The 25,272-nt window shown below is 37.2% G+C and overlaps 1 long non-coding RNA gene across 1 annotated transcript in view; it reads left to right on the plus strand.

Moving 5' to 3' along the window:
• LOC139358505 (uncharacterized) overlaps positions 1 to 23,882 on the plus strand; it is a 151,116-nt gene extending 127,234 nt beyond the window's left edge. Inside the window, exons 4-5 of the long non-coding RNA XR_011613503.1 lie at positions 22,442 to 22,567; positions 23,479 to 23,882. This is a non-coding gene — a long non-coding RNA (uncharacterized lncRNA). The remainder of the gene's footprint in view (positions 1 to 22,441; positions 22,568 to 23,478) is intronic.
• The last annotated feature ends 1,390 nt before the right edge of the window (positions 23,883 to 25,272 follow it).

Consider the following 25,272-nt stretch of genomic DNA (forward strand, 5'->3'; position numbering starts at 1 on the left):
TCATCATTTAGCTCCCACTTATAAGTGAGAACGTGCATATTTGGTTTTCTTTTCCTGCATTAGTTTGCTAAGGATGATGGCTTCTAACTCCATTCATGTTCCTGCAAAGGACATGATTTTATTCTTTTTTATGACTGCATTGTATTCCATGGTAAAACAACAGAAATGTATTCTGCCACAATTCTGGAGACCAGAAGTCCAAAATCAGCTTCTTGGGCTTAAAGTCAAGGTATGTACAGGGCTGTGTTCACTCCGGAGACTCTAGGAGAGAAGCCATTCCCTGCCTTTTCCAACTTCTGGTGGCTGCTGGCATTTCTTGGATTGTGGCCGCATCCCACTAAGATGTGCCTCTGTCTTCACATTTTTCCCTCTTCTGTATGTAGTATAAATTCACCTCTGCCTTTCTCTTATAAGAGCACTTGTACTCGTATTTAGGTGCTACCTGGAAAATCCAGGATAACCTCTCTGTGCCCAAATCCTTAATTTAATCACATCTGCAAAGACCCTTTTTCCAAATAAGGTAAGATTCATGGGCTCCATAGGTTAGGACCTGATATCTTGGGAGCGGGAATTTTTCAGCCTTCTACAGACATTCACCCTTAAAGATAGTTGTGTCTGAAGTCGAAGTTCTTGTTTCCTTTTGAGGAAGGATGTTTGGAAGAATAAAAAATTATGTGAATGCACAAATTCCATGAATTATTTCTGCAGGTTCCTATAATCATCTGGAATCCATCTGTAAATAGCAGAAATAAAATGCCATGAGGAGGAGAAATAGAGGACAAACCACAGGCCCACTAAACTGTATTACTTGTTCATAATGCCGTCTTTCCTCTAGCCCTTATCATGGATTTCCTATAGGTAGAATGTTCTTTCCCCATGCTGAGTTTAGGTTTGGCAATATGACTTGCATTGGTCAGAAGAATGAATGTAAGCAGAAGTGATAGTATGCCAGTTAGCAGCTAGGGCCTGAAATGGCTTTGCAGGTTTCCATCAATCCTCTTGGAGCTCTGTTCTCTACCATGAACTACCAGATCTTGCCTCCAGTAGTCATTGTTCCTTCTGCCTGGATCCTGGAAACAAAACTTATACCTGACCCAAATTGGGAAGTCTAGTCTGACCCAGAGAAGCCCAACTAAGTCCTTCTGAAGCAAGCTTACCTGCAGATCGATGAGCATGAATTAAATGCCTGTTGTAAGCCACTGTGATTTTTGTTTTTTTGTTAGGTAGCATTAACACAGCAAAAGCTGACTGATACATCATATATGAATCCCTTTCTATCAACTTTTCTATTCTGGCAAGCTGTATTGAGCAGTGCAGAAGGAAACCTCAGAGTGTTCATTGCTTTCCTTTCCCTAAAATCCTAGACCACCAGTTAAGCAGTCAGCTCCTCATTTGCTTTTTCATACTGCTTTTAGAAAATTAGTCAAAAGGGTTTTCTACACTGAAGGCACTCTAGTCCTAAGGAACATGCCAAATCATGATATTCTAAGTGGTTCCCAACATCAAATGGCTTATAACTCCAAAAAGGAAAATAAACAAAACAAGCAGCCTCTTCTCTCACTTAAGAGTGAACCACAATTTCACAATATCTAGGGACAAAGGGAGGGGAGGAAGTCAGCCATCTTTTTCCTGGAATCTGGGGAAACATTTGTCTTTCCTTGTTCTATTTTTCTGCTAGATGCTGATTTCAAGCCCCTTTCGAAAGGAGGTGGAGGGCAGGTAGGAAGAATTGAGGGCTCAAATCCTGGACTTGAACTTCAGTAAGATAGGCAACTACCAAACTTCCCTCATGAATTCCATAATATTGACTGCACCTCAGTTTCATCCTTAGGCAAAATGTCATCGTCTGCAATGCAAATATTTGCAAAATCTGTGTTGGGTTGTGGTTAATTATGGTAGAAACAAACCAAAACAAAACCCACAAAAATCAAACAAACATAAAACCCCTGTACACCTCCTCTCCCAATTTCACCTGTTGATCACCATTACTTAATCAATACCAGTTTTCTGCAGGCACTCTTCTTATCAAGATCATGGGTATCAAGTTATAGCCAAACAGAAATGCTTGTTATCCCTAAAATTCCATTGTGTGAGAATTTTTCCTTAAATAAGATATTTTTTGTTCAATACTAGAAGAGCAAAGATATTGGGAATTTACCGTTGTCTTAAATGAATATCTTCCCTGAGTCCAGTATTATGGTCTCACTACCCCGTAAAATTAGCAAATCATACTTGGGGAAGATATAAAGAACTGTTGATATAAAGGAAGCTCCAAAATTCAGTGGTGCTGATAGCATTATAGGTAGAAAATTGGTGAGTTGGGAGGATGACATGCCTTAGAGATGACAGTTTGTATGTTCCCCTTTATGAGGTGGGTGGGGAAATAGGGTGTCTATTATGTCAAACTACCCTCACCTGCAACAGCGAAGGTCTGAACTTTGTTCAGCTGGATATATTTAACGTCATTAAAATGTAACAGATATGAAAGTGGTTCTGTCTCATCCATTTAAAGTTTCCAACATAAATTACTACTTTACATGGTACACTTAAAGCCAGGTCTGTTTTGTGTCAATGCTAAATGAAAATGGAAAAATAAAGCCAGAGAAGAGGCTAAAGTTCATTGATGCAGTAAAAAGTGAAAAGGAAAGCAAAACGACGTTCCATTTTCTGAAAGGCTACCAGCCCTGCCTTTGATGTTGAGATTGTTCAATTACCACAGAATGTGAAAGATGTTCTGTAATCATTAAATTGTCATTTCCCCCCATCCTGAATATTGTAGTGCATTTCCTGTCTGAGTGAAGCAAGATAAATTAGGTTCAGGCATTTCCCTGGAAAGGGCACTTTTCATTCCATGTGATGCTGACCTTTTTTCCTTTCTAATGAATACAGCCTTAAAGTCCTTTTTACCAACTGATGTGTCCCTGTCTCAGAATGGTATACTCTTTTTTTTTTTTTTGAAATGGAGTCTCGCTCTGTCACCCAGGCTGGAGTGCAGTGGTGCGATCTCGGCTCACTGCAAGCTCTACCTTCCAGGTTCACGCCATTCTCCTGCCTCAGCCTCCCAAGTAGCTGGGACCACAGGTGCCCACCACCAGGTCTGGCTAAATTTTTGTATTTTTAGTAGAGATGGGGTTTAACCGCAGAGATGGGGTTTAACCGTGTTAGCCAGGATGGTCTTAATCTCCTGACCTTGTGATCCACCCGCCTCAGCCTCCCAGAGTGCTGGGATTACAGGCATGAGCCACCACCCCCAGCCAGTATGCCCATTTTTATGCCTTGTTAGTTTTAATCCCTTCTAAGACATCATCTTCTCTTTAGTATTTAGGTATAGTTAGATGCTATTTCATGCTGCATTTAAAGTGATGGAGACTCTTCAGCAGCATAAGCTTGTTTCAGATGAGAGGAACTAATCCAAAAATTTCAGTTATTTTAAAGCACCCACTTTATTGGACGTATGATCTATAGACAGCAGAAAGAAAAGTGGACTTGGTAATGGTTATTCGTTGGCCCTCAGATTCTTCCTCTTACCTGTTAAACACATATGCCAAGAACAAGTCCCACGACTATTAGCCTTGCTCCAAACATTCCTGTGCACATGTGTTCAACACAGGCAGATGAGGCTCAGCGAGATAGCCCAGTCTGGAGGACCCAGTTCTGCAGTGTGAGGCCCACATGCTAATTCTGTTCCATCTGGTTTCGTCCATCTCTCAAAGTGTATATTACTTGATTACAAACAGTCACAGTCAAAATGTTTGTAATTATTTCCCACCGAGGTGGTGAATGTCTTGACTGACTGGATTTTCTGGCTAGATTTCTCCCTTCTCTGTGGATGGTCCCCCGCGCCCATAGGCAGGTTAAGTTCCACTCAAGAGCCAGAACTAGTCTTGTTCTTAGGGGTTTAGGACCGTGGAAGAAGTGGTGCTAACGCAACCATATTGCTCATTTCTAGAAAGTGAGCTTCTCTATTGTTTTTGAGACCCAGACTAAATCTTTGTTCCATTTTCCATGGGTTTCTCTCTCAGGCCCACTTATACTTGAGTCCTTGTCTTCACAAATGCTTAGAACCAGTGTTTAGTATGCCAGGCTGCTATCCCAGAGCCACAGTCAGGGCCTGATTCTGCACTCTTGGGCTTCACAATTGCCCGAGTGCTACTATTATTATTATTCACAATAATTAATAATAATAATAGCAGCCACCTATTAATGAATGAATGCTTACTTCAGGTACCTAATACTAAGCACTTTTAATGTCACAATTCTTTCCAAAGTTGAGACAAACATTTTCATGTTAAAGGTTCTGTAGTTGTTTTAATATGCATTAGAAATGTTTTTATTTTAAAAAGTTATAAATTTATTTTAATTAGACTAGAAAAAATGATATGCTTTAAGCTCATGATTTCATGGATATTACTGTTTGTAAGGCAAGGATAAAGGAGAAGAGAGAGTGAATTTAAGGTTGACACATGACTGTTTTTCTCTTGAAAATCTTGCTGTGGCAGACAGGCCCACGGCTTTCCTGAGGGCACCTCTCCTTTCTCCCCAGTTTTCAGTAGTTGATAATTTCTGAGTTTCCTCAATGTCTTCTGTTGGCTTCTCCACCACCTGTTGACAAAAGTTCTGTAAGAAATTCCCTTGTTGTAAATATATAAAGTGATTTCTGTTTTCTTGCTTAGACTCTGCCTGACACAAGCTGGTATGTTGACCATATCTTTATGAAAGGGTAACAAAACTGAGTTTTGATGAAGCTTAGCAACTTGCTCAGGATCTTACAACAAACAAGTGATGGAACTAGAATTAAAATCTAGTTCTTTTTGACTCAAGAGCCTATCTTCTTCATTCCCGCTCTTCTGCATACCTTAATTGACTTCACAGACTTGCCTGATACTAGTCGTTTGCATAAATGGCCAATATGACCTAAAATGTACCTCTCCCTGAACAATATTTCTTCACCAGCAAGCAGAGCAGCTCCCCAGGAACCTGGTCTCTGCTCAGCATGCCACACCTGGATCAACTAACCATTTCATCTGGGTGGTGGTTAGGCAATTGTTCAATTATTCAGAAGATTGCTACAATTCTAGATCTGGAGGGACCCTGTAATGATCTTGACTGCATCTTGCAGAATACCAGCAGAAAAGAGATGGCAGAGTCAAATCAGGAGAATTCAAGAAGCAGGTGGCAGATTGTATTTAGCAAAGACAGCCACACTATGTTTATATCAACATCCTGTGCTCCCATTATGATGTGGTTTGCATTTCCCCATCAAGAGGTAGGTTCTGTATTCTCTCCCATGAACCTGGGTGAATTAACTGCCTTGATGAATAGAATGCAGAAGTTAAGCTCCATCAATTCAGAGGTGATGCCATAAAAGGCAGTGTGACATTTCTCTCTCTCTCTCCCTCTCTCTCCCCCTCTGTCTCTCTCTTTTGGTATACATGATTGCTCTGGGGAAAGCCAGATATCACACTCAAAAAACCCCACAGAGAGATTCCTATGGAGAGAAACTGAAGCCACAATGAATAGCCAGCTCCTACTTGCCCGTGTGAGTGAGTGAACTGCCATGGAAGTGCATTCTACATCCAAATGACTGAAGCCCCAGCCAACATATACCTGCAACCACATGAGAGACCCTAACCAAAAATTTCCCAGCCAAGTATTTCCTAAATTCTTGATCATCAGGAACAGAGAGAATTAACACATAATTATTATTTTAAGCCACTATATTTCAGGATGAGTTATTATGCTGTGATAGATAACTAAACAAAAGGTTTAATAAAGGGATTATATAAAGGGCTGACAATACCGACAAGGGGTGGTACAGTATCCTGGAGCTTCTAGTAACTAGGCTGCTATCACTCCTAGACCTTAGAAGCACAAGGCTGTGGAGACAGGTTCACCTGAGAGAAGCAGTGACCTCTGGTCAAGGGTTGCAGCCAGCCCAAGGTGGTCCCCCAGGGAAACAACTGGAAGAATAAATGCCTCAACCTCACTACCCTCTTCTTTCAGGTCTCTGGTTGAGGGACTCCACCTTGGCCATTGGCCAGATCTAACTGTCAGAGGATGATTAGACTTTAATAAGTAGAGACACTGGGAGAGTTGATAGGTTTAGCAGGAAATATATGCAAGGAAGAAGCAGGCTTTCAACAAGATATGCCTTCCAATAACTCTCATTTTATCTCTAGCTTCAGTCTCACTAGATAACCCAGTGCTGTCATTCTCCTATAATCCTACCTGCACTGGCCAGCCAGGACACTGCCAGTAGTCACATTCAACATCTCTTTTCTGTGAACTGTCAACAAAGAGAATTATATTAGAGAACTCTAATCCATTAAAAGATGCCAGAGAGGACTTTATTAGCCAAGATGTAAAACATCCAATGAACTAGAGGATGAATTTCAGTTTATCCGTCTTCTGGTTCTATATTGACAAATCCTTCCTGTGACTTTTCATCCTTCTTCTCTAGCTACTTTTCTCATTCACTCCTTCTTCTACCAATAATCTGTATTGGTCATCCCCATTTTCTCACCATACCCTCACTCTTTAAATGCCTAGTGAACATAATGTTCCAGCAAGTCAAACTTCATGAATCACTGCACTTTTAATCCCCTGATGTATCTAAATCTATCTGAATTCCTCTCCATCTTCTTTTCACTCACTGTCTAGATAATAAATGAGAGCCATCAGTAAATTTACCAACTTGGTTCTATGTTCTTTTAAAAACATGATTAGAACGTAAGGCTTTGATTCTGAGTAAGTTGATATGAAATCTCATTAGGAGACATAATACTAAATAATGCATGGGGTTGGGCAAACTTTTGATCTCGTAGAAACCCTCTTTCTCCTTAAATGACATTCATGATCTTTTATTCATTATTTAGTATCCCAAAGGAAATACAAAATTTAATCAATGACCAAATATCTCCCCTATTTTAAGGGTTCTTTTACTCTCCTCAGAATACATCTTATTTAGAAAAAATCTTATACATTATTAATAATGTTGGCCAAAGAGAAGCCTGTTTATATATTTGCAACAGATGTCACAGACGTTAATAGACATTCATTTGCATTTATGATACAAGAAGAAGGCTGTGGCTCAAAGATATAGGTACATAGAATTTTAACTATGGGTATGCAACTAATCAGTGGCAGAGATGTAATGACTTTCTTGCCTCACCAGGATTTCCAGTTCAATGTTATTTCACATTAGACTGTTTTTTTTTTTTAATTCTAAAAATTGTGCGGTTTTCTAGACCAATAAAACAAACAACTGTTTTGATAAACTTAAAAATGCTTCAAAGAGAAATTGTTTTTCTATAGAGGACACAGCATTTGGCACACAGTAGGTATTCACTAGTTATTTGAAGAATGAATCAAATGACAGGAACCTTCCAGATAAATTCAATCAGTTCTGCTTCCTTTTTCTTCAAGTCTTCATTGTGCAATGTTATCCTCAATTCAACCCTAAATCATTTTCCCAGAAGTAGTGAGTGGTTTTCTACAAGTATGCTATTTCTGGGATCTTGTTTGGCTCCAGTACCTTTTTTTTTTTTTTTTTTTAAAGAGTCTTGACTTTCCAGATTTGAGGAGCAGCTGCTTTTTTGAATGATATACAGGACTACACATGCTTTTTCTGCCTGTTTCTTTCCTCTGAACCCCGGAGGGATTGACATCAAGAATTGTGATTAATGATATTTGAGTATTTCCCTTGCCCTTCTCCACACTTTTGTACTATGCGCATCTTTCTTTAGAAACATTCATCTGCATCTATGTCTTGGTTTCTCATGTGTTTTTCTTTGCTATGGGAATCTCCTTAGAAAGCCCCCCTTTCTACTCCTTTGTCCTATTTCGTGTTATTTCATCACTGAATATGATTCCCTTCTCTTCCACCCATTTCAATACATTGATCATTATTTTTTTCCTCCTATGTAAGAAAATGAAATTTGTTGATAGTCCACTATAAGTCAAGTGGACTATCTTGTGCTATAGGCTTTTCCATATATTATCTCTATTAATTCATACAGTCTTCTGAGTTCAGCAATATTATTTCTGTTTTTCACAGGGGAAATTAGAGATGCACTATTGTCAAGTAATGCCCAGATCTACACATTGTAGCAGGCTTATCTAAGTCTTGGTTTCCTCCCACATCTATGTCTAGTGATATTGAAGGTGTGCAATGTCTTGTTTGCCACTTTGAAATTGACAGTACCATCACTGTTTTCATTCATCTAATTGGGAAGTAGGTCAGTTAGAAAGTGGAGCTAGAAATGCTGAAGGGAGAAGGAGAATAGGAAAAAGAACAAAAGGTCAAATTTTTAATCGTTCCTTTAACCTCAGCAGGGCCCTCATAACAATTCTGCCTAGTTAGAGTATCTCTCAATTTCCAGTGAGTAAATTCAAAGACTTTACTACTTACTCTCTTCTTTACCCAACCCACCCCTTCTCACTCCCAGTAGGTGACCTCACCTCATATTCTCTTACCAAAATAGAGTGATATTAGGCATCTTCCCGACTCTTAGCAAAAGATTAGTGTATATTTCCCCTTCCTTGGACAAATAAGGCTCTTTGTTTATCTGGCTGTATGATCATTTCTTTTCCTTCCCAGAAAAACTACTTGCTAAAGAGCCCCAATTCCTTCTTCCTCATCTTGTGGGCACTTCTCACCACTGCCTATCCCAAGGTCTGTCTTGACTCTGCCTCTCCGCTGCTGCTAAATCTATCATAATAAAGGTTATCCCCAGTTTCTGTATGGCCCCCTTCATCTTTCTGTAGCACTTGACATTATGGAACATTCCATCTTCGTAACTCTTTAATTTCTAGGTCTCCCTGGCATTTGCAACACCTCGTTCTTCTCTCAGATTTTAGTATGGGCTTATTATCTGCACTAGACCCTTATTAGTTGATACTCTCAAAAGTTCTGGTCTTCATCCTCTTTCCCTAGTAGAACTCACTGTCATGGATCAACCACCACCTCAAAATAATAACTGACCCCTCTTTTGTACTTTGGGTTTATATATGGTAATAATTATTTGATATTTCCTCTTGAACACTCAACACATCCTTCAATAATCTGTCTTCCCCAAACCATTACAGACCTTCATTTCTTTTGGTAATCTCTTCCTTAGTTAATGGTATCACTGTTTATCCAGTTACAGAAACCAAATACCAAGGTTCTACTTGTAAATCTTTCTCCTTCTTATCATATCGATCCCATCACATCTTGTCAAATCAGTCTCCTAGTCCTCACTAGTCTGTCTTCAAATACTACTTGAACCTGCCCCGTCTACTCCATTCCACACCATTTCTCACCAGTAGCGTAACAAAAGCCATCAAGCTGATCTTTCTGCCTCCATTTCCCCTTTCTGTTATATCACTTCTTGCCAGAGTAAAGTATCTAAAAAGTAAAAAGTGGGCATGTCTCCCACTTATCATTGTTCAGTGGCTTCACCTCATAGACATCTAAAATTGCAGATGCATAGCACACTCTAAAAGGGTTCCCCTGGCCTGGCCCTGACCGCCTTTCCAGCAGCATTAACCATATGCTCTCCAAAGCCTCCTCACTCCTTCCTTCCTCACCCTTGAAGCCCTTGTGCAAACTCTTCTTTTGGTAGGAAAGCCTTTTTTTCTTTTTCTTTTTCTTTTTTCTCTCCCTTCACTTGCCTAAGTCATCTCTATTTTTGAAGAGTCAACTCAAGAGTAATTTCCTCCATGAAGTCCCTCCCATATCCCCAGTCAAGGCTGGGAGTGTCTATCAGTATACCTGGCCCGAGGAGGAACTCAATAAATGTGTGCTGAACACTTCTCAAGCTTCTGACCATACCACATCTCTTTATTCTTACTTTAATCTCCTAATGATACAGGAGATAGAAATAAATTAGGAAGCTAGTGAGGGTAAGAGAGTTCTTGGTAAGATTTCCCTCTTAACAAAAAGCAGCCCCCAAATTATTTCTTTTCTAACAAAGAGCTGCCTGTAAAATCGAGCTACAGATATAGATAAGCAAGCTGGAACCTTGCACAGGTGAATACCGGCAGCTGTGCCAGTAACTACCTGGGGACTAGGCAGGTTCAACATAGAGGCTCCATTTTCCCTTTTCTTTGTCAACCACGTGTAGAGTAAAGGAACAGCAATGTGGTGCCAGCCAGGTAGAGAACCCATCTACATTATAAAATATTAGGGTGGGGCTGCCAGCTTCTTCAGGCGCTATGTAAATGGCACACCTGGTTCAAACAATCTTTGGGCCCTGTGTAAATCAGACACTGCCTCCTCAAGCTCATCTATAAAACCCCATGCATTTCACCACGAGATCAGAAGATCCACTCGGGAGTCCCTCTTTCTCTGCAGGTGAGAGAGCTATTCCTTTTTCTCTTTCTTTTGCCTATGAAACCTCTGCTCTTAAAGTCACTTCTTGTGTGCCCACATCCTCGATTTCCCTGGCATGGGACGACAAACTTCAGGTATTTACCCCAAACAACGATGCTGGTATACTAATTTAAAGAGAATATGAAAATTTTAAGATAAGAATTTCTTCATCTCCCCTGACATCAATCCATTCTTTCTTCATCTGCCTACATCATCTCCTTCTTCCCTTCTGTTATACTAGAGTTACCTCAAAGAGAAACTAAATAAGATGAACAATAGTAGCAGCTGCATTAATAACCACATAAATATCAAACATTAAAAGGAGAGGGAGAGATAGGAGGCATTGTTAATGACCTGAAGTATCCTGTTTAAATTAGAGAGTTAATTGATGGCATAAAGAAATAGAATAAGCATAATTTTTAGATAGTTATGTGGGGGATCTTTAGAAGAATCAGAATTTAAAATGAAGATATACCCTTGGGGAATGGTAGGTGAGATATGAAAGGGAGATTGGATAATTTCTCTAATGGTATATTTATTCTCATTATAAGCATTACTTTGCTGCCAAGACTGTGTAATCTAAGATAGACACTTAAAAAAAGAGTAATAATAGTTATCTGTAAGGGATGTTATAATTCAATGAGTTAATAAATATCTCAAGGTGTTTTCTAATTTTTGGAGTGCAGTTCAACTTTTATTAAGTGAGAGTTTTTAATACTCTCATGTAAAATAATAATGTGAATTGCTTTCCTGGACACTAACTACTTTGGAATCAATTTCTCTTTCTAATGTTAGTCAGCATGTGAATGGCTGGGACAAATTGGTTTTGCTTAATCCATACAACATGTCATCAACAAAGTAAAATCGACTAAAAGTAATGTCATCAATTACATTCACCATTGGTGCAGAAAAGATAGTTTATTTAAAAGTTATTTGGTAGACTTTTTACAAGGTTTCTACTCTTTATAAGAGACTGTGGAGGTCTGAGGAATGCTTCAAGAAAAGAGAGAGCTTTGGCCCTGAAGGGGCTCAATACATTGACAATTGACTGTCTCTGTGTAAAACATTTGAAATGAATCCAGAGATGTGACTGCAAAATTTGGTACCCAAATATTTATTAATTAAATATTGCCTTCATATCGAGTCAGGAGATACTGACGTTACAGTATAGAATGTTATGAGATTTTTCTCTAAATTTAATTTTAATTGATTTTTATACGCGTGACTTGATGTCTCCAAAAAAGACAAGGAAATGTATTAAGTCCCCAGAACATTTTAGTTCATTATTGCATAAACGTATCTCTTTTTTCCAAGAATAGTCGGAGTCTATAAGTGTTTCTCAAGAAACCTCAGGTAAATTGGTGTTGATTGTAAATTGTCTTCATTTCTCTTCGTTTCTCTTGACCACAGAGAAATATTTTGTGATAGTTTTAATAAACCATTTCCTTATTTGGTAATGGTTTCAGTCTCATCATAGAAGTAAAATTACGTGTCTTTTTAAGCATGTCTCTTATGGTCTGATGGTCTACTCTTAGTTTGTGGGGCTCTGACATTCATATCTGTTACACATGGCCCTTTAACAATGATCCTCTCTTTCTTTTTCTAGAAGTATGACAAATTCTGCACCAGTAATACTGTTTCATCATCTAATAAAATAAACAAGTTATAGGAATGTACTCTGGCTTTTTGCTTCTTAATTACTCTAATTTGGGCCCCAGCTGGGGCCCATCTCTGACAATCTTCACTCCATCAGATAAAGGGGAATTGTTTAAAACTGTGCTGCGTTTGTTATAAGCAATGGACGAACTTCTAAAAGGTTTATCTCCAAGTTGATATCTGATAAAAGCAAAATATTAAGGCTGAATCAAAATAAAAAATGTTTTGAGACTTCTCCCTGTTCAAATGGTCTTAATTCATTATCATGGTAAAGCTGAACACATCTTTTATTTAATAGCTTCATTTAGTTGTTATGGAAATTTTGTAAACGCATATTTCCAGATATCTCTTATATTGAAGATGTACTGAGTGCCTAAAATCAGGAATTGTTGAAACAATTCAGGAGATAGGGTTAAAAAGTTCATTTCAGTGAAATCGTGAAATAAAGGGTGGTGAAGATAGAAAGAAAGATACAGATGAAGAAGAGGAGAAAAGAATGAGTACAAGATAAGTAGGAAGCATAAGTAAAGTATACCCATGGGTTTTGTGCACAAGGTTCTTCTTATTTCTCCCCATGTGATTATACCCAAGTATTCTGCTGAAAAATGCAGTTTAGAGAGGAGATGGAGGTTACAAGGACTCACTTAGGAGGCACACACACACACACACACACACACACACACACACACACCCACAAACAGAAAGCAAAGCCTGCTCATTAGAGAAAATGTAGAAAACTTTGAAAAATAGAAAGAAGAAAAATAACTAGAGAGAAACAAAATCTGCCTGGCCTCAACAGAAATACTGTTTTCTTTCTTTTCTTTTCTTTTCTTTTTTTTGTCTATGAATGTTAACTGTTTTATTTTTTTGAACTTTGAATTCTATTGTATTTATTATTTTAAAATTTTAAAAATAACTTTAAAACTATTGATTAAAACAATTGTTAGTTTACTTGATGATATTATAGACACAGAAAAGTACATAAATTTTTAAGTGTAGAGCCTGATAAATTTCCATAAATTGAACGCTCAGTCACGACAGCAACTATTTTGTAACCATTTACGTTTTGAAAATAATTAGAAGCCACTTGTTCCAGGACCTTGCCTTAGTCTTCCAGCAGAGATATTTCTTCCTCTCTTGTGACAAAATTAGCCAGGCTCCTTAATGGAATCTGAGGATAGGGAGGTGTTCAGTCACCGAAGCAGTATGGTAACCAGCCCGATACAGGTATGCATGACAGTGAAGGAGAGTGTTGAGGAAAACAATCATAAACATTTAAAGACACCTCTGGGGGATGAGAGCACCAGGTGCAGCTGAAAGAGGTGAACACTAGTAGCTTCACAAGGGCAGTGGCAATGACAGCCCCAGCACTGGCAGCCCAGTAGGAGCTTTGAGCAATAGCCCAGAGCAGAAGCAATAGCCTGAGAGTTGGATGTAGGAATGTGCACAGAGGCCTGACTATGAGGGGCATCCCAAAAAGAGGGGAAATGGGTGACCAGAGCAGAACAAACTGGCAGCAACCTCGGCAGGGGCAGGAGTGGAAATGTGACAAGCCTGAGAATGGGCTGAGAGACAAGAGAGAACCGCAGTAGGATGGAGGGTAGGGGAAGATACATTTAGGGAAATCAAAAGAGGGTTCAACAGCAGCAGGAACATGGATATCAACTACTTGGAGGAGAATAAGAGGTGATAAAAAGATAATGCAAATTAACTAAATCCTCCTTCTTTATATCTCAGCATTATATGTGGTATGTAAAGGTAATGCATAAAGAAATAGAAAAGATTTAGAATGCAGTTAGAAATATAGAGTAGAAATAGGAATAAAGAAGAGAAATAGATGATAGGCTAGAAATAGAAATATAGATTAGAAAGTCGACATAAAAAGAAATGAAAGAATAGGAAAAACATTGAGTAGGAATAGAAATATAGAATAAAAACAGAAATAAATAGAAGAAAAAAAACCCAGAAAGTTACATACTAATATCTCTGAGGAACATAGATGCAAAAATCCTCAATAAAATATTAGCAAACTGAATCTAATGGCACATCAAAAAGAAAATTCACCATGATCAAGCGGACTTCATCTCAGGGATGCAAGGATGATTCAACATGCATAAGTCAATAAATGTGATTTGGCCAGGCGTGGTGGCTCACGCCTGTAATCCCGGCACTTTGGGAGGCCAAGGTGGGTGGATCACGAGGTCAGGAGATCAAGACCATCCTGGCTAACACGGTGAAACCCTGTCTCTACTAAAAAAATACAAAAAATTAGCTGGGCATGGTGGTGGGTGCCTGTAGTCCTAGTTACTCGGGAGGCTGAGGCAGGAGAATGGTGTGAACCCAGGATACGGAGCTTGCAGTGAGCCAAGATCACACCACTGCACTCCAGCCTGGGCGACAGAATGAGACTCTGTCAAAAAAAAAAAATGATTCACCACATAAACAGAATTAAAAACAAAAACCATATGGTAATCTCAATAGATGCAGAAAAAATGTTTGATAAAATCCACAATCATTTCGTGATTAAAAAAAAATCCTCAACAAACTAGGCATAGAAAGAACATACCTCAAAATAATAAAAGTCATATATGGCAAACTCACAGCCAGTATCATACTGATGGGGAAAAGTTGACTGCATTCCTGCTAAGAACTGGAACATGACAAGTACGCTCACTTTCAACACTTCTATTCAACATAGTACTGTAAGTCCTGGCCAGAGCAATCAAGAAAAAGAAAGAAAGAAGGGGCATCCAGACTGGGAAAGAGGAAGTCAAGCTATCCCTGTTTGCTGATGATTCGATCTTATACCTAGAAAACCCTGACGTCTCCTCTAAAAGATGACACGATTTAATAAATGAATTGAGTAAAGTCTCAGGTTACAAAATCAATGTACACAAATCAGTAGCACTGCTGTACACCAATAATGACCAAGCTGAGAATCAAATTAAGAACTCAATCCCATTTACAAAATGGGAGTTTTTGCAATCCCATTTGCAAAAAATAGCATACATAGGAATAAACTTAACCAAAAAGAAGAAAGATCTCTAAAAGGAGAATTATAAACCACTGATAAAATAAATTATACCTGACATAATTGAAAAAGCATCCCATGTTCATGAATTAGAAGACTCGATATTGTGGAAAATGACCGTATTGTTCAGAGCATGCTACAGAGTCAATGCAATTTTTATTAAAATACCAATGTCATTTTTTCCCACAGAATTAGAATAAACAATCCTAAAATTCATACAGAATCAATAAAATAGCCTGGATAACTAAGACAATCTTAAGCAAACAAAACAAAATGAAACAGAAAATTCTGGAGGTGTTGCCTTACCCAACATTAAATTAAACAAGGCTGTAGTAACCAAAACAGCATAGTACTGGTATAAAAGTAATTCATAGACCAATAGAACAGAAGAGAGAATCTAGAAATAAAGCCAAATACTTACAACTAACTAATCTTCAGCAAAGCAGATGAAAACATACACTGGCAGAAATGACATCCTATTCATCAAATGATGCTGGGAAAATTGGATAGCTGCATGTAGAAGAATGAAGCTTGATCCCTATCCCTCACCGCATACAAATATTAACTGAAGATGAATTAAGACCTGAAACAATAAAAATTCTAGAAGCAAACCTAGACATAGGGAAATAATTTGTGACTAAGACCCAAAAGCAAATGCAACAAAACTAAAAATAAATAAATGAGACCTAATTAAAGAATTTCTGCACAGCAAAAAAATATATATTTTATATATATAATAGAGCGAACAACCTACAGAAAGGGAGAAAATAATTTGTAAGCTATACATCCAACAAAGGACTGACATTTAGAATCTACAAAGAACTCAAATCAGCAAGAAAAAAAAACAAGTAATTTCATTAAAAAGTTGGCAAATGACATGAACAGACATTTCTCAAAAAAAGATGTAAAAATGGCCAACAAACATATGAAAGATTGTTTAACATCTCTAATCAACATGGAAATGCAGTTTAAAACCATAATGAGATACTAACTTATCCAAGCTAGAATGGCCATTATTAAAAAGTGAAAAAACAATAGATGTTGAGATGGATATGGTGAAAACGAAAAGCTTATGCATTGCTGGTGCAACTTCCATGGAAAACAGTATGGAGATTTCTCAGAGAATGAAAAGTGGATCTACCATTCAATTTAGTACCCACTACCAAAAGGAAAAAAGTCAGTATATCAAAAGGACACCTATGTTTATTGCAGCACAATTTACAATTGCAAAGATATGAAATAAACCTGAGTGCCCATCAACTCATGAGTGGATAAAAAAATATGGTGTATATATACCATGGAATACTACTCAGGCATAGAAAAATGAAATAGTGTCTTTTGCAGCAACATGAATGGAACTGGAATCCAATTATTCTAAGTGAAGTAACTAAAATCAGAAATGGAAAACCAAATATTACATTTTCTAATTTATAAGTGAGAACTAAGCTATGGGCATGCATAGGCATACAGAGTGGTATAATGGACATTGGAGACTCAGAAGGTAGGAGGATGGATGGAGGACGAGGTATGAAAAATTACCATTTGGGTACAATGTACACCAGTCAGGTGATGGGTGCACTAAAACCCCAGACTTCACCACTGTACAATTCATCCATGTAAACAAAAACAACTTGCACTCCTAAAGCTACTGAAATTAAAAAAAAAAGGTAACATAGATGTGAAATAGAAACAATTAAATGTAAATATAATTATCTTGACTTACGTGGGGAATATTTAGAAGAATAACAAGTAATAGAAAGTACCATTTTTGGTCACTTATACATCTTTTCTTTCATGATGAATAATACATAATTTCAGTTCTGATAACCTCTTTAATTAGAAGGCTGATTTAAAACCAATTTTAAAGTAGTTTCCTTGAAAAAGCTTATGTTTATCATAAATCTATAATTTTATTATAGTAGCCAAATAATATGTTCTGCATGAATTTTAACTTTTAGGAGTTTACTAATTTTTATTTGAAATATACAAACACCATTTTTTAATCTCAGTCTTGAGTCTTGCCTCAGCTAGATATAGAAATCTTACTGAAAATGATTTTTCCTGAATAATTTAATGACAATGCTCCATTATTTTCTAAGCAGCTATTTGAGCTGTTAAGAAGTTGAAATTAGTGTCTTTGTCATTCTTTTAAAGTTCCTTTGGGAACTTTAAGATTACTCTTTTTTTTTTTTTTTTTTTTTGCAATTTCATCAAACTATGTCCATATATGGATTTATTTCATTTTATTAATCCTGTTCAACACTTATTATGCTATTGTTTATTTTTGAGACAAGGTCTCCCTCTGTCACCCAGGCTGGAATGCAGTGGGCACAATCTCGGCTCACTGCAACCTCCACCTTCCAGGTTCAAGTGATTCTCCCACCTCAGCCTCCTGAGTAGCTGGGACTACAGGCATGTGCCACCATGCCCGACTAAGTTTTGTATTTTTTTGTAGAGACAGGTTTTCACCATGTTGACCAGGTTGGTCTTGAACTCCTGACCTCAAGTGATCCGCCTGCCTCGTCCTCCAAAAGTGCTGGGATTACAGGCATGAGCCACCACACCTGGACTATTATGCTATGTTAATGTGAGGTTTCATGTAATTCTTCAGTCTGGAAATTTCTCACTGATTACCTGTTTGAATATTGACTCTGCTTTTTCCTCTCTAGGCTCCTTCTGGAACTCCTATTAGATACTGATGAAGCTACTCAATCTATCTCCTATGTATCTTTATTATTATTATTATTGAAATATAATTAACATAACATAAAACACATCCTACTGAAGTGTTTTTCTACAGTGGTTTAATTCAATTGTTTTTCGTATATTCCCAAGGTTGTCCAACCACCATCATTGTCTAATTCCAGAACATTTTCATCACCTGGAAGAAAACCTTGTACCCATTAGCCATATCATCTCATTCCCCACTTCCCGAACCCCTGGAAACCATTAATTTACTTTCTACATCTATGAATTTGTCTATTACAGACAATTCATATACGTGAAATCATACAATATGTGACATTTTGTGTATAGCATCTTTTACTTAGCATTATGTTTTCAAGGTCCATCCATGTTGTAGCATAAATCAATAATTCATTACTTTTTATGGTTGAATAATATTCTATTGTATGGATATACCACACTTGTTTATTTGTTCATCAGTTGATGAACATTTGAGTTGTTTACACTTTTTGGCTGTTATAAATAATGCTTCCATGAACATTCACTTATAATTTTTGGGTGAACATATGATTTCAATTCTCTTGAGTACATACTTAGGAGTAGAATTGTTGGATTGTATGGAAAACTTATGTTTAACTCATTTTATTTTACTTATTTTTATTTATTTATTTATTTATTTATTTATTTATTTATTTACTTTTGAGACAGAGTCTCACTTTGTCACCCAGGCTGGAGTGCAGTGTCATGATCTCAGCTCACTGCAACCTCTGCCTCCCTGGTTCAAACTATTCTCCTGCCTCAGACTCCTGAGTAGCTGGGACTACTGGTGTGTGCTACCACACCCGACTAATTTTTGTATTTTTAGTAGAGACAGGGTTTCACCATGTTGGCCAGGTGGGTCTCAAACTCCTGACCTCAGGTGATTCACCTGCCTCAGCCTCCCAAAATGCTGGGATTATTTACTTGAACCACTGCACCTGGCTAAAAATTTATGTTTAACTTTTTAAGATTTTTCCAAAGTGGCCTATTTTACATTCCCACCAACAATGGATAAGGATTTCAATTTTTCTACAGCCTAGATAATTCTGGTTATTTTCTGTATCTTTCATTATAGCTATCCTAGTAGGTATAAACATGTATCATATTGTGGTTTTGATTTGCATTCCCCTAATGACTAATGATTTTGAGAATTTTTTCATGTGCTTATTTTATATATTCATTGGAGAAATACCTATTCAAGTCTTTTGCCCATTTAAAATAGGGTTGTCTTTTATTGTTGATTTGAAATAATAACTAAACCGTACTTTACGCTGGATATTTTTATCTGGACACCGGACTTTTATCAGATATAAAATTTGAAACATTTTCTGCCGTTCTGTGAGTTTTCTTTTCACTTTGTAAATGATGTCTTTTGAAGCACAAATGTTTTTAATTTTGATGAAGTCCAATTTATTTATTTTGCTTTGGTTGCTTATGCTTTTGGTGTCATATCCAAGAAATCATTGTCTAATGCAAGGTCATAAAGACTTGCACAAATGTTTCCTTCTGAGAGTGTTATAGTTTTAGATCTTACATTTAGATTTTTGATCTAAAAAATTTTGTTTTTGATTTTTGTTTTGAATAAATTTTTGTATATGGTATGTGGCAGGAGTCCAATTTCATTATTGTTGAGGTGGGTATCTAGTAGCCTCACCACCATTTGTTTGGAAAAGACTACTCCTTTCCCCTATTGAATTGTCTTGGCACCTTTACTGAAAATCAGTTGACCATATATATGTATGTGGGGTGGTGGCTGTTTTTCTCAGTCAATGTTTCTTCTCCAGTGGCCTTGAATATAACCCCGACTCATACAGTGGCCCCAGCTCTTGTCTCTGGTTGTGCAAAGGGCCACATTTTCCTGCAGGAGCTGAATTTAGGCTACCAGCACCTCTGTCCGGCCCAAAGCTCAAAAGGCGACACTACCACCTCTTTGTTCTCTCTGCTTTCACTTACTTTCTGTTTTAATATTAACACCTACTTTGTTAGGTGATTTTTCTTTTAAGTAATTAAAATATTATCTATCTATCTTCTACCCAATATTTTTGTGTATGTATGGGGGTGGGGTTTTTGCGTGCTTCCTTTTATGTTTTGACAAGAAATAAATAATACTTATATTGAATTCTTAGGTTCTGTGTCAGGTATCTAACATTATGCAATGCTATGAAACGACCACAAATTCTCAGCTGCATGTAACAATAAGCACCTAGTACTCACAGTCCAGGGATGGTTGGTTGGAAATTTCTACTGCTTTGGCTAGTATCATTTGATGGTCTGGCAGTTGGGTGGCTGTTGGCTGATCTAAACTGGCCTCAGCTGGGATAACAAGGACATACAACTTCCAGTGAGGTAGATTAGGCATTTCCTCATGGGATTGCAGAGACCAAGAAAAGGCAGAAGCATATTTCAGTTCTCTGATACTCTTGCTAATATTGCTTTGGTTAAAATAAGTTGTATGTCTCTGCTCAGAGTCAAGGAGTCAGAAGGTTATGCTGCCCATGTTGAGACAGCACGGAAAAGTGACATGGAAAAGAGCAAGGATATGTGTAGGTGTGTGAAGAATTGGAGCTGTATTTTGCAACCATTTGACTGCAAGGGTTTAAAAAATATGTATACCATTACTCCATAAGATCAAAAGACAAAGAGAGAGAGAAACATGAGGAGGATAGAAGTAACTGGTGAGAAATGAAGAAAATTAGGATTACATGATATTAATAATGGTTGAAGCCACTTAATGGGCACATTGAAATTTCAGTATCCTGTACTCTATACTTTCATGTGTTTGAAAATTTTTCACTATATAACAATAAAATGGTATATAGTCTATGTTTATTGGCTATAAAAGTGTTTATTCAGATATATTATGTCAAAGCTGCTATTTATTCAAATCTGTTATATTTCTAGTTATGTTTTTCTACTGTTTTTTTTTAAATTTTAATTTTTTAGGTAATTGTACTAAACTCTTCCACAATAATTGTGATCTCATCTTGGGATTTACCAAAAAACATTTATAGCATGCCTGAGAAGTCCAGAGGTAATATATATCTCCTCTTTGTTCCAAACTTCTTGTAACAGGGCGTGTGTTGAATCAGTCTGTCTTGAAATTTGTTGGTGTTTTTAAAAACTGAATACTATTGGTCATTTTTGTTTGGAGATATCTAAGGCAAGAAGTTTGTCTAAGTACCCTAAGCCAGCTGGGCATTGGGGGTCAGTGATAGGACTAGGAAAGAGATACTCATGTCCATTTCAAAGACTTTTGCCCTATTGAAGAGGCTTCTGTTAGCTTCTGTGACCTCTGTTGAGTTGATGCTAGTGTTAGCCACTGGGCTGTCTTGCTGATAAATTGGCTAAACCATTAGACATATTCCCAGAAGGGAGTACATGGTGAATGGCTCACATGGGCCCCAGGGAAGGTGGCAGCACCTCTGAAGGTCCTTTGCGCTAAGGGAGCAGAAAAGGACCTCGCTCCTGTGCTGGGTAAACATATTTGTCATTGTTTTCATTATTTCCCTATGTATAGTTTTAAATTTTTTATTACAAAGTCATTTATTTATAATAGTATGTATGCACTGGCAACCAATAATTTTCCCTTGGACACAGTCCTGGGGCAAGGATCCAATGTGATAACATATCAAGTTAACAGAATATTTTCAAAATATTCAAATTTGGTCTCATAAATTACTGAAAATATTCATATTCAGTACCATTGTTGTTTGAATTAGACATAGAAATAGGTGACAGTGGCCTTTTCCTATGCCCTGAAACCTTGTTTTGCCTTATTGCCACCTTTTGATACAACGCCGAACAGGTTGACCTCTGAATCTTGAAGAGCCCTTTGTTTTTCCCTCCTGATATCATGTTGGAATTTGGAAGAACAGTGGGCCTTTTGGTTCACTGCATTCCACTGGGACCCTTCCAACTCCAGCTCATTAGAAACACCCCCGAGCCTGAGGACTAACTATGATGTCATATGTCATAGCAATGAAGTAATTATGGCAGGCCAAGGCAAAGAACAATTTTATTTTTGCTGCTTTGAGAATTTTCTCATATTGCTTCAAATGTAACTCCCACCTTTCAAGTAAAAATTATTATAAGTAGATTCCCAGGGTCAAAAGAACAAGTGGAAACTTGTTGTATGGGGTCAACCTGGAAACTGTTGAGATATTTGTATAAATATTCCCCTTATCTTGCTTTGGCTCAATTTTTTTTTTTTTTGTGCCTTTCAGGTGTGCCTAATATTATACTCTGTCTTCTGGAAGGCTTTGAGGGAGAAGGCTGCAAGGAGTCCTGTGGGAGACCCTAGGGTCTTATTAGTTGAAGGAGACAAATCATCATACCTTTAATACTGGCTACAGTTGGCCCCTTTCATGAGTAGTCTTGGAGAGAAAATTGCTAACCTGGAATAGACATACTTCTGCAAGTTTATATCAAACACATTTTTTTCCATTAAATAATATTTTCCTGTATTCCAATTTTGAGGAAAGTAAGTTAATTTAATTTAATTTTTCTTTTTCCTCTGATATACTTTTTAATGAATAGATTGAAAATTAATGTGTGCCATTTTATAAACACCATTCACTTTAGATACAATGCTTTGAAAATTAATGAGTGCCATTTTATACACACACTACTCACTTTAGACACAATGCTTTATATATCTTAACTCGTCTCTCAAACAGTGATCTTGGTTGGCATTTTTCAAACTGTAATGAAGACACTTTTTATAGCCCTGTTCAGAATACAGAAGGAGACCTACTCTTCTCTGATCACAATATAAATGCTACCGACAGAGGACATGTGGAAAGGTAAAGAAAGTTCCAACATTCAGTAGGGAGAATATTGACACAAGCCTTCCCTCTTTATGTCCTTTTTAACTCTCCTTTCAGATTAGGTTTGTGAGGAGATGATTTATAAAAGGTAATTTGTTGCTCTTTTTTCCCACAGAAAACATATACGGTTTTCATCTTAGTCTCTGCAGGGTATGTGACCCACAATATATTCAGAAACCTCCAAAAACTGTACTGCTATTTACTATTATAAATGCATAAAAATAAAAAAACTATACATAGAAAATTAAAAAAAGATATGAATCCTTTCTTTCATATCTTTAAACATGACAGCACATAAGTATACAATGGAAGTGACATTTTCATTCTCAGTCACCTAGTTTTATATTTCAGAATAAATTTTGACTTCCTCCTCCTTTTTCCTTTCTTTCCTTCTTTTTTTCCTTTTTTTCTTTTTCTTTTTTTCTTTTTTTTTTTTTTGACTGAGTCTTGCTCTGTTGCCCAGGCTGGAGTGCAGTCCATGATCTCTGTTCACTGCAACCTCTGCCTCCCAGGTTCAAGCAATTCTCCTGTCTCAGCCTCTCAAGCAGATGGGATTACAGGTACCTGCCACCACGCCCAGCTAATTTTTGTATTTTTAGTAGAGATTGGGTTTCACCATATTGGTCAGGCTAGTTTCGAACTCCTGACCTCAGGTGATCTGCCCGCCTCAGCCTCCCAAAGTGCTGGGATTACAGGCGTGAGCCACCGCGGCCGGCTCTTTCTCCTTTTTCTTATACTCATACTCAAGCAACTGTTATTTTCTTCCTCTTCCTAGAGGTAGTGTATTAATCTGATTTTGCTACAATAATACAGTGTCACAGGCAACCCTAGATTCTCAGTGGCTTCCATGAACAAACATCACTAACATATGTATTTCTTGCTTATAGATCTGACATGGATTAAATATAAACAAAAATGAAGCAAGAAACAAAACTGGTCTTTCAATGAAAAGCTGAAGATGCTGAAGAAGAAATGCAAAATAATTTCACAAGAAAACCAAAATCAGACCAGGATCACTTGGTATCCTATCCTGGTAAAATATATCTTCTTGGAGTTGCCCTGACAATGCTCCTCAAAAATCACTTTCTTCATCTTCTTGCAGGTTAAATACTAGGATTAAATCCTGAAATAAACATTACATCTAAAATAAAACTCAGCTCTTCACCATAGTTGACCTCTTTAACACCTTAGTGTCTACTCAATCTGTTGTCCTTTTCACTTCACTAATGTATTTGTCACAACCAAAATTTTGGATTGTTCTTGAGCTCCTACACGATTTTCTTTCCTTTAACTCAACAATATCTAGAACTACCTGTACTGTCTTTCACACATAATTTCCTTCCCTGACCTGTTTTCAGAACAATCAATAGTCACTTTTTCTTCCTGTGCCTAGTTCAGTTCAAAACAGGGTACTTTTCCTTTTTTTTTTTTTTTTAATTCTCATTTACCACTCATTTTAGTCTCTTTCCTAGACTAATGACATTTTTCCTAATTGCTCTCTTTGTTTGTAGTCTGTCCTAACATTTACTCTGTTACATCCATGATGCAAAAGTTCCCACAGGAGTCAAATTTCTTGATTTTTATTTCAAAGTTCTTAAAACTATGGCTCCACCTGAAGTTCAGAGACATTTAATAACTGATTGGGCACAAAATTATAAATGATCTCTGTCACACACTGGGTCACAATCTAAATGGGGAACTAAACACATTTTTAAAAATTCCAAGAGAATGCAGAATGCTTGTTATGTTCTGGAGAATGTACTGGCTAAGACATGAATAGGCATCTTTTTTTAAATTTAATGTTTATATTTTTATTTTTATAGTTAAGAATTTTTTAATATGTTCAAAAATGTGACTAGCCTATCAAAGTTATGGTTGTTTAGAGAGCATGGTATAGAGAAAAGCTTAAGTAAGAAGTAATATGGAATCTCTCTTCTCCCTTCCCCCTCCAGCGGAAAAAAAAAAAAAAGAAGTAATGAGAATCAATAAAAAAATGTTAAATTAATACAGGTTGACTATCTGAAATCTTTGGGACTAGAAATGTTCCAGATTTTGAATTTTTTCAAATTTTGTAGTATTTGCAAATACATAATGAGATATGTTGGGGATGAGATTCAAGTCTAAATACAACATTTGTTTATGTTTCATATACAACTTATTCCCAGTGCCTGAAGGAAATTTTATACAATATTTTAAATACATTTGTGCATCAAACAAAGTTTTGGCTGTGACCCATCACATGAGGTCAGTGTGGAATTTTCCACTTGAGGCTATTGTGGAATTTTCCACTTATGGTGGCATGTTGGTGCTCAAAAAGTTACAGACTTTGAAGCATTTTGAATTTTGAATTTTTAGATGAGGGATGCTCAACCTGTAATAATAGGGATAAACAAATATGAAAAAAATTGAGAAGGTTATGGGGAAAAAGATTGAAATTTGGCAATTAGTTTAATAATGGCTGTGTAGGAGAAGGAATGGAAAAACAGAAGATGTCTGTTTAGTGTTGCTATAATGAAATACCTGAGTTCGGGTAATTTATAAAGAAAAAAGTTTTATTTAGCTCACAGTTCTGCAGGTTGGGAAGTATGAAAAGCATGGTGGTGGCATCTGCTTGGCTTCCGATGAGAGTCTTGCTTGGCAACACACAGAGGTCAAAACATGGCAGAGAAGGCCAAAGGGGG

This window comes from Macaca nemestrina, chromosome 15 (genome assembly GCF_043159975.1).
Source record: "Macaca nemestrina isolate mMacNem1 chromosome 15, mMacNem.hap1, whole genome shotgun sequence".
Classification (NCBI taxonomy): Eukaryota; Metazoa; Chordata; class Mammalia; order Primates; family Cercopithecidae; genus Macaca; species Macaca nemestrina.